The sequence below is a fragment of the Diorhabda carinulata genome, unplaced genomic scaffold (genome assembly GCF_026250575.1).
Source record: "Diorhabda carinulata isolate Delta unplaced genomic scaffold, icDioCari1.1 Dcau_14, whole genome shotgun sequence".
NCBI classification, from domain to species: domain Eukaryota; kingdom Metazoa; phylum Arthropoda; class Insecta; order Coleoptera; family Chrysomelidae; genus Diorhabda; species Diorhabda carinulata.
In genome coordinates, this window is record NW_026613959.1 from 860,001 (window position 1) to 870,714 (window position 10,714).

The window sequence follows — 10,714 nt, forward strand, 5'->3', positions numbered from 1 at the left end:
TCGTCGTATTTTTAATATTTGATTATTATTAAATTAATAATATTATTATAATATCTTATACGCGTATAGAAAATTTATATAACGACATTTTTTATATATATATATATATATATATATATATATATATTATAATAAATGGTAATTATTCGAAACTTTTAGAGAAATTATAATATCGTACTTTGATATATCTGATAAATTTTAACCGCTGCACATGTTTTATTACAAACGAGGCGCGCATAGACAGATATCTCGCACGATATATTCCTCCTCTATATATTATTACAGTTTTTTTTTTTATCTTGAAAGTTTTATACAAATTTCGACGGTCGGGCGTAAATCTTCGAACACCTTCGAAATAATACATAAAATATTATTTCTAAAACGAATTTTTATACATATCGATAGAATCGACATGTGCTTAAATTTCGTTTAGGTACCCGGATGAAAATGTCTCAATAACATAATCATCACATATAATCTTGTCGATATTTTCTTGTATTACCTTCAAACGATAAAAAACTTAGGTAATAATATAATAAACGAAATAAAATTTATCCATAAAAATATAGACACACACACGACAACAGACGACGTTTCAATAAACTATATATTTTTCGTTTATTATAATAACGATTCTTTATCAGAACGTTTTTAGTTAACAAGAAATTTTGTTAATGATCGTTCCGTCAATCGTTATAATATATAATAATACATATGTTGTTATTGTTGTGTCGTCATCGTCGTCGACGCCTTCTATAAACTATGATAAAAATTTTTCGTTATATTTTTATTGGAAAAATTTATATATGTAAATATATTTTTATAGACGTATGAATTATATTTATCTTTTTTTTTTTAATTTTATTCGAAACTTGTTCGAATTTTGTAAAAATTAAAAAAAGATTTCAATATATATACATCTATAATATATATATATATATATATATAATTTATAACATATATAAATTTCTTTTGAAGAGTTCGATAATTTTGTAGAAGAAAATTCTCTTTTACAATTAATACAGACTTGATTTCGTTTTTTTTTTTTTGTTTAAAAACGAACAAATACTCTGTAATGATCCTTCCGCAGGTTCACCTACGGAAACCTTGTTACGACTTTTACTTCCACTAAATGATCAAGTTTGGTCATCTTTCCGAAGCATCGGCGACGCCGAAACGCCACCGCGCTCAGTCCGAAGACCTCACTAAATCATTCAATCGGTAGTAGCGACGGGCGGTGTGTACAAAGGGCAGGGACGTAATCAACGCGAGCTTATGACTCGCGCTTACTGGGAATTCCTCGTTCATGGGGAACAATTGCAAGCCCCAATCCCTAGCACGAAGGAGGTTCAGCGGGTTACCCGGGCCGCTCGGCCAGGGAGGACACGCTGATTCCTTCAGTGTAGCGCGCGTGCGGCCCAGAACATCTAAGGGCATCACAGACCTGTTATTGCTCAATCTCGTGCGGCTAGAAGCCGCCTGTCCCTCTAAGAAGAATTATTTGTACGCCGACAGTAAAAACCGCGAACGGCAAGAGCCGAAACTCAATACCGACGGGCCTTTGGGATGTCGAAATACGCCTAGTTAGCAGGCTAGAGTCTCGTTCGTTATCGGAATTAACCAGACAAATCGCTCCACCAACTAAGAACGGCCATGCACCACCACCCACCGAATCAAGAAAGAGCTCTCAATCTGTCAATCCTTCCGGTGTCCGGGCCTGGTGAGGTTTCCCGTGTTGAGTCAAATTAAGCCGCAGGCTCCACTCCTGGTGGTGCCCTTCCGTCAATTCCTTTAAGTTTCAGCTTTGCAACCATACTTCCCCCGGAACCCAAAAGCTTTGGTTTCCCGGAAGCTGCCCGCCGAGTCATCGGAGGAACGTCGGCGGATCGCTAGCTGGCATCGTTTATGGTTAGAACTAGGGCGGTATCTGATCGCCTTCGAACCTCTAACTTTCGTTCTTGATCAATGAAAGCGTTTTTGGCAAATGCTTTCGCTTCTGTCCGTCTTGCGACGATCCAAGAATTTCACCTCTAACGTCGCAATACGAATGCCCCCATCCGTTCCTATTAATCATTACCTCGGGGTTCCGAAAACCAACAAAATAGAACCGAGGTCCTATTCCATTATTCCATGCACACAGTATTCAGGCAAAATTTTGGCCTGCTTTAAGCACTCTAATTTGTTCAAAGTAAACGTGCCGGCCCACCTCGACACTCAGTCAAGAGCACCGCGGCGGGATTGAGTTGGGCCGCCCTTGCGAGCTAAGCCCACCGGCAGGACGTCCCACGACACGCCAGTTAACACCGCGTACGATGAACCAGCGGCGTGGGACACAGATTCGACTACGAGCTTTTTAACCGCAACAACTTTAATATACGCTATTGGAGCTGGAATTACCGCGGCTGCTGGCACCAGACTTGCCCTCCAATTGATCCTCGTTAAAGGGTTTAGAGTGTACTCATTCCGATTACGGGGCCTCGGATGAGTCCCGTATCGTTATTTTTCGTCACTACCTCCCCGTGCCGGGAGTGGGTAATTTGCGCGCCTGCTGCCTTCCTTGGATGTGGTAGCCGTTTCTCAGGCTCCCTCTCCGGAATCGAACCCTGATTCCCCGTTACCCGTTACAACCATGGTAGGCGCAGAACCTACCATCGACAGTTGATAAGGCAGACATTTGAAAGATGCGTCGCCGGTGCGAGACCGTGCGATCAGCGAAAAGTTATTCAGAGTCACCAAATTGTACGATGACGAGCAAGCCCGCCACCGATTGGTTTTGATCTAATAAAAGCGCTCCTTCCGTCTCCGGTCGGAACTCTGTTTGCATGTATTAGCTCTAGAATTACCACAGTTATCCAAGTAAATGTGGGTACGATCTAAGGAACCATAACTGATTTAATGAGCCTTTCGCGGTTTCACCTTAATTTGGCTTGTACTGAGACATGCATGGCTTAATCTTTGAGACAAGCATATGACTACTGGCAGGATCAACCAGGGAACTGTGTTTTATAATATATATAATATATATTATTATTATTATTATTATATATATATATATATATATTTTATAATAAAAAACTATTATCGAAAAAGTTTTAATAACAATATCCAAAAGAGGATAAATTATGATGATGTTTTTTATATTACATATATACTTTATATTTATACATAATATAATAATCATCTATATTCGTGTATAAACACATTGTTATTTACTTTTTCTTTTGCGTGTTTGCTGCGCTTATTATTGAAAATATATAATTTTCAGCGCCATGCTTTATTTATATTTTTTCTTATTTTATAAAATTTCACCGAATCGACTATAAATCTATCTAAATTTAATCGAAATGAGAAAAATTAGATGATTACGTCGACCGGGCTACAATTTCGACATTATCTCTACCCTTCGCTAGATTGTAAGCGACATGGTTTATACATTAGGTAATAATGAACGAAATTTTTATTCTCGCACGGAATAATGAGAGTTATCGCAAATATTGTGTATTATATATATAAAAGTGTAATATAATATATATTTTTCATAGACGATCGCATATGAATCGCTCACGATAGAACGCTAGCTAAATTCGCGATCTCGCAATAGATATTTAATTTGTGGATAAATTGATATAATATCTAAAAAGGGAACCGCTAGCAATATACGTTAATATATTGGAGGAGAACGGGGACCCTTTCAGAAAACTATATAATCCACCGATGTGGAATGACCGAAACAACGTCTTTACGTAAATTATAACGAGTTTATTAAAATTTAACGAGACGTCAACTTCGATACACCACACATATATGTGCGCTGTACAACGGTACGCCTTCTACATTAACATTAATAAAGATGTATAGTGAAAATATATAAAAGATGTATTGTGAATATTAAAAAGAAGTATTATGAAATTACATGTTTTGTATTTAGAAGCCGTCCGAGGTGTATCTATCACATAAAAGTGTTATGAAAATATTAACAATAAGGAAAAAAAGTATTATGAAATTAGATGGCCGCTCGATGTATGAACGTACGAGGTGTATTATATAAAAGTTGTATGAAAATAGAAATAATAATGAAAAACAAGTATTATGAAATTAAATTCCGCTCGATATAGGAACTTGTCGAGAAAGATGATTTGTGAAGTTGAATGGAGATGTTTTGTATGTAGAAGTCGTCCGAGGTGTATGACATAAAAATGTTATGAAAATATTAACCATAAGGAAAAAAAGTATTATGAAATTAGATCGCCGCTCGATGTATGAACGTACGAGGTGTATTATATAAAAGTTGTATGAAAATAGAAATAATAATAAAAAACAAGTATTATGAAATTTAATTCCGCTCGATATAGGAACTTGTCGAGAAAGATGATTTGTGAAGTTGAATGGAGATGTTTTGTATGTAGAAGTCGTCCGAGGTGTATGACATAAAAATGTTATGAAAATATTAACCATAAGGAAAAAAAGTATTATGAAATTAGATCGCCGCTCGATGTATGAACGTACGAGGTGTATTATATAAAAGTTGTATGAAAATAGAAATAATAATAAAAAACAAGTATTATGAAATTAAATTCCGCTCGATATAGCAATTTGTCGAGAAAGATGATTTGTGAAAATTGAGTGGAGATGTTTTGTATTTAAAAGCCGTCCGAGGTGTATGACATAAAAGTGTTATGAAAATATTAACAATAAGGAAAAAAAGTATTATGAAATTAGATCGCCGCTCGATGTATGAACGTACGAGGTGTATTATATAAAAGTTGTATGAAAATAGAAATAATAATGAAAAACAAGTATTATGAAATTAAATTCCGCTCGATATAGGAACTTGTCGAGAAAGATGATTTGTGAAGTTGAATGGAGATGTTTTGTATGTAGAAGTCGTCCGAGGTGTATGACATAAAAATGTTATGAAAATATTAACCATAAGGAAAAAAAGTATTATGAAATTAGATCGCCGCTCGATGTATGAACGTACGAGGTGTATTATATAAAAGTTGTATGAAAATAGAAATAATAATAAAAAACAAGTATTATGAAATTAGATCGCCGCTCGATGTATGAACGTACGAGGTGTATTATATAAAAGTTGTATGAAAATAGAAATAATAATGAAAAACAAGTATTATGAAATTAAATTCCGCTCGATATAGGAACTTGTCGAGAAAGATGATTTGTGAAGTTGAATGGAGATGTTTTGTATGTAGAAGTCGTCCGAGGTGTATGACATAAAAATGTTATGAAAATATTAACCATAAGGAAAAAAAGTATTATGAAATTAGATCGCCGCTCGATGTATGAACGTACGAGGTGTATTATATAAAAGTTGTATGAAAATAGAAATAATAATAAAAAACAAGTATTATGAAATTAAATTCCGCTCGATATAGCAATTTGTCGAGAAAGATGATTTGTGAAAATTGAGTGGAGATGTTTTGTATTAAAAAGCCGTCCGAGGTGTATGACATAAAAGTGTTATGAAAATATTAACGATAAGGAAAAAAAGTATTATGAAATTAGATCGCCGCTCGATGTATGAACGTACGAGGTGTATTATATAAAAGTTGTATGAAAATAGTAATAATTATGAAAAATAAAGTATTACGAAATTACCTAAGTTTGGTGACTGACCGGCAGAGGGCGCTAGTGTCTATAAAACCGTGTTCAGTTTGTCGTCTGGCCGGCAGAGGGCGCTAGTGTCTATAAAACTGTGTTTAGTTTGTCTTCTGGCCGGCAGAGGGCGCTAGTGTCTATTAAACCGTGTTAAGTTCGGTGACTGACCGGCAGAGGGCGCTAGTGTCTATAAAACCGTGTTCAGTTTGTCGTCTGGCCGGCAGAGGGCGCTAGTGTCTATAAAACTGTGTTTAGTTTGTCTTCTGGCCGGCAGAGGGCGCTAGTGTCTATTAAACCGTGTTAAGTTCGGTGACTGGCCGGCAGAGGGCGCTAGTGTCTATAAAACCGTGTTCAGTTTGTCGTCTGGCCGGCAGAGGGCGCTAGTGTCTATAAAACTGTGTTTAGTTTGTCTTCTGGCCGGCAGAGGGCGCTAGTGTCTATTAAACCGTGTTAAGTTCGGTGACTGGCCGGCAGAGGGCGCTAGTGTCTATAAAAATGTGTTTAGTTTGTCGTCTCGCCGGCAGAGGGCGCTAGTGTCTATAAAACCGTGTTCAGTTTGTCGTCTGGCCGGCAGAGGGCGCTAGTGTCTATAAAACTGTGTTTAGTTTGTCTTCTGGCCGGCAGAGGGCGCTAGTGTCTATTAAACCGTGTTAAGTTCGGTGACTGACCGGCAGAGGGCGCTAGTGTCTATAAAACCGTGTTCAGTTTGTCGTCTGGCCGGCAGAGGGCGCTAGTGTCTATAAAACTGTGTTTAGTTTGTCTTCTGGCCGGCAGAGGGCGCTAGTGTCTATTAAACCGTGTTAAGTTCGGTGACTGGCCGGCAGAGGGCGCTAGTGTCTATAAAAATGTGTTTAGTTTGTCGTCTCGCCGGCAGAGGGCGCTAGTGTCTATAAAACCGTGTTCAGTTTGTCGTCTGGCCGGCAGAGGGCGCTAGTGTCTATAAAACTGTGTTTAGTTTGTCTTCTGGCCGGCAGAGGGCGCTAGTGTCTATTAAACCGTGTTAAGTTCGGTGACTGGCCGGCAGAGGGCGCTAGTGTCTATAAAACAGTGTTAAGTTCGGTGACTGGCCGGCAGAGGGCGCTAGTGTCTATAAAACCGTATTAAGTTTGGTGTCTGGTCGGCAGGATATAGCAACTTGTCGAAAAAGTTGAATTGTGTAAATTGAATGGAAATTTTTTTTATGTAGAAGCCGTTCGAGGTATATTATATAAAAGTGTTATGAAAATATTAACAATAACGGAAAAAAGTATTATGAAATTAGATGGCCGCTCGATGTATGAACGTACGAGGTGTATTATATAAAAGTTTTATGAAAATAGAAATAATAATGAAAAACAAGTATTATGAAATTTAATTCCGCTCGATATAGGAACTTGTCGAGAAAGATGATTTGTGAAGTTGAATGGAGATGTTTTGTATGTAGAAGTCGTCCGAGGTGTATGACATAAAAGTGTTATGAAAATATTAACGATAAAGAAAAAAAGTATTATGAAATTAGATCGCCGCTCGATGTATGAACGTACGAGGTGTATTATATAAAAGTTTTATGAAAATAGTAATAATTATGAAAAACAAAGTATTACGAAATTACCTAAGTTTGGTGACTGACCGGCAGAGGGCGCTAGTGTCTATAAAAATGTGTTTAGTTTGTCGTCTCTCCGGCAGAGGGCGCTAGTGTCTATAAAACCGTGTTCAGTTTGTCGTCTCTCCGGCAGAGGGCGCTAGTGTCTATAAAACCGTGTTCAGTTTGTCGTCTGGCCGGCAGAGGGCGCTAGTGTCTATAAAACTGTGTTTGGTTAGTCTTCTGGCCGGCAGAGGGCGCTAGTGTCTATAAAACAGTGTTAAGTTCGGTGACTGGCCGGCAGAGGGCGCTAGTGTCTATAAAACAGTGTTAAGTTCGGTGACTGGCCGGCAGAGGGCGCTAGTGTCTATAAAACCGTATTAAGTTTGGTGTCTGGTCGGCAGGATATAGCAACTTGTCGAAAAAGTTGAATTGTGTAAATTGAATGGAAATTTTTTTTATGTAGAAGCCGTTCGAGGTATATTATATAAAAGTGTTATGAAAATATTAACAATAACGGAAAAAAGTATTATGAAATTAGATGGCCGCTCGATGTATGAACGTACGAGGTGTATTATATAAAAGTTTTATGAAAATAGAAATAATAATGAAAAACAAGTATTATGAAATTTAATTCCGCTCGATATAGGAACTTGTCGAGAAAGATGATTTGTGAAGTTGAATGGAGATGTTTTGTATGTAGAAGTCGTCCGAGGTGTATGACATAAAAGTGTTATGAAAATATTAACGATAAAGAAAAAAAGTATTATGAAATTAGATCGCCGCTCGATGTATGAACGTACGAGGTGTATTATATAAAAGTTTTATGAAAATAGTAATAATTATGAAAAACAAAGTATTACGAAATTACCTAAGTTTGGTGACTGACCGGCAGAGGGCGCTAGTGTCTATAAAACCGTGTTCAGTTTGTCGTCTGGCCGGCAGAGGGCGCTAGTGTCTATAAAACCGTGTTCAGTTTGTCGTCTGGCCGGCAGAGGGCGCTAGTGTCTATAAAACTGTGTTTAGTTTGTCTTCTGGCCGGCAGAGGGCGCTAGTGTCTATTAAACCGTGTTAAGTTCGGTGACTGACCGGCAGAGGGCGCTAGTGTCTATAAAACCGTGTTCAGTTTGTCGTCTGGCCGGCAGAGGGCGCTAGTGTCTATAAAACTGTGTTTAGTTTGTCTTCTGGCCGGCAGAGGGCGCTAGTGTCTATTAAACCGTGTTAAGTTCGGTGACTGGCCGGCAGAGGGCGCTAGTGTCTATAAAAATGTGTTTAGTTTGTCGTCTCTCCGGCAGAGGGCGCTAGTGTCTATAAAACCGTGTTCAGTTTGTCGTCTGGCCGGCAGAGGGCGCTAGTGTCTATAAAACTGTGTTTGGTTAGTCTTCTGGCCGGCAGAGGGCGCTAGTGTCTATAAAACAGTGTTAAGTTCGGTGACTGGCCGGCAGAGGGCGCTAGTGTCTATAAAACAGTGTTAAGTTCGGTGACTGGCCGGCAGAGGGCGCTAGTGTCTATAAAACCGTATTAAGTTTGGTGTCTGGTCGGCAGGATATAGCAACTTGTCGAAAAAGTTGAATTGTGTAAATTGAATGGAAATTTTTTTTATGTAGAAGCCGTTCGAGGTATATTATATAAAAGTGTTATGAAAATATTAACAATAACGGAAAAAAGTATTATGAAATTAGATGGCCGCTCGATGTATGAACGTACGAGGTGTATTATATAAAAGTTTTATGAAAATAGAAATAATAATGAAAAACAAGTATTATGAAATTTAATTCCGCTCGATATAGGAACTTGTCGAGAAAGATGATTTGTGAAGTTGAATGGAGATGTTTTGTATGTAGAAGTCGTCCGAGGTGTATGACATAAAAGTGTTATGAAAATATTAACGATAAAGAAAAAAAGTATTATGAAATTAGATCGCCGCTCGATGTATGAACGTACGAGGTGTATTATATAAAAGTTTTATGAAAATAGTAATAATTATGAAAAACAAAGTATTACGAAATTACCTAAGTTTGGTGACTGACCGGCAGAGGGCGCTAGTGTCTATAAAACCGTGTTCAGTTTGTCGTCTGGCCGGCAGAGGGCGCTAGTGTCTATAAAACTGTGTTTAGTTTGTCTTCTGGCCGGCAGAGGGCGCTAGTGTCTATTAAACCGTGTTAAGTTCGGTGACTGGCCGGCAGAGGGCGCTAGTGTCTATAAAAATGTGTTTAGTTTGTCGTCTCTCCGGCAGAGGGCGCTAGTGTCTATAAAACCGTGTTCAGTTTGTCGTCTGGCCGGCAGAGGGCGCTAGTGTCTATAAAACTGTGTTTGGTTAGTCTTCTGGCCGGCAGAGGGCGCTAGTGTCTATAAAACAGTGTTAAGTTCGGTGACTGGCCGGCAGAGGGCGCTAGTGTCTATAAAACAGTGTTAAGTTCGGTGACTGGCCGGCAGAGGGCGCTAGTGTCTATAAAACCGTATTAAGTTTGGTGTCTGGTCGGCAGGATATAGCAACTTGTCGAAAAAGTTGAATTGTGTAAATTGGATGGAAATTTTTTTTATGTAGAAGCCGTTCGAGGTATATTATATAAAAGTGTTATGAAAATATTAACAATAACGGAAAAAAGTATTATGAAATTAGATGGCCGCTCGATGTATGAACGTACGAGGTGTATTATATAAAAGTTGTATGAAAATAGTAATAATTATGAAAAGCAAAGTATTAGGAAATTAGATTCCGCTCGATATAGGAACTTGTCGAGAAAGATGATTTGTGAAGTTGAATGGAGATGTTTTGTATGTAGAAGTCGTCCGAGGTGTATGACATAAAAGTGTTATGAAAATATTAACGATAAAGAAAAAAAGTATTATGAAATTAGATCGCCGCTCGATGTATGAACGTACGAGGTGTATTATATAAAAGTTTTATGAAAATAGTAATAATTATGAAAAACAAAGTATTACGAAATTACCTAAGTTTGGTGACTGACCGGCAGAGGGCGCTAGTGTCTATAAAACCGTGTTCAGTTTGTCGTCTGGCCGGCAGAGGGCGCTAGTGTCTATAAAACTGTGTTTAGTTTGTCTTCTGGCCGGCAGAGGGCGCTAGTGTCTATTAAACCGTGTTAAGTTCGGTGACTGGCCGGCAGAGGGCGCTAGTGTCTATAAAAAGGTGTTTAGTTTGTCGTCTCTCCGGCAGAGGGCGCTAGTGTCTATAAAACTGTGTTTGGTTTGTCTTCTGGCCGGCAGAGGGCGCTAGTGTCTATAAAACTGTGTTTGGTTTGTCTTCTGGCCGGCAGAGGGCGCTAGTGTCTATTAAACCGTGTTAAGTTCGGTGACTCGCCGGCAGAGGGCGCTAGTGTCTATAAAACAGTGTTAAGTTCGGTGACTGGCCGGCAGAGGGCGCTAGTGTCTATAAAACCGTATAAAGTTTGGTGTCTGGTCGGCAGGATATAGGAACTTGTCGAAAAAGTTGAATTGTGTAAATTGAATGGAAATTTTTTTTATGTAGAAGCCGTTCGAGGTATATTATATAAAAGTGTTATGAAAATATTAACA

At 38.4% G+C, this 10,714-nt stretch overlaps 1 non-coding gene across 1 annotated transcript; it reads right to left on the reverse strand.

Moving 5' to 3' along the window:
• Positions 1-1,073: 1,073 nt before the first annotated feature.
• On the reverse strand, positions 1,074-2,995 carry LOC130903126 (small subunit ribosomal RNA). The gene has a single exon (XR_009060544.1). It is a non-coding gene; the product is annotated as a small subunit ribosomal RNA (ribosomal RNA).
• Between the last annotated feature and the right edge of the window lie 7,719 nt (positions 2,996-10,714).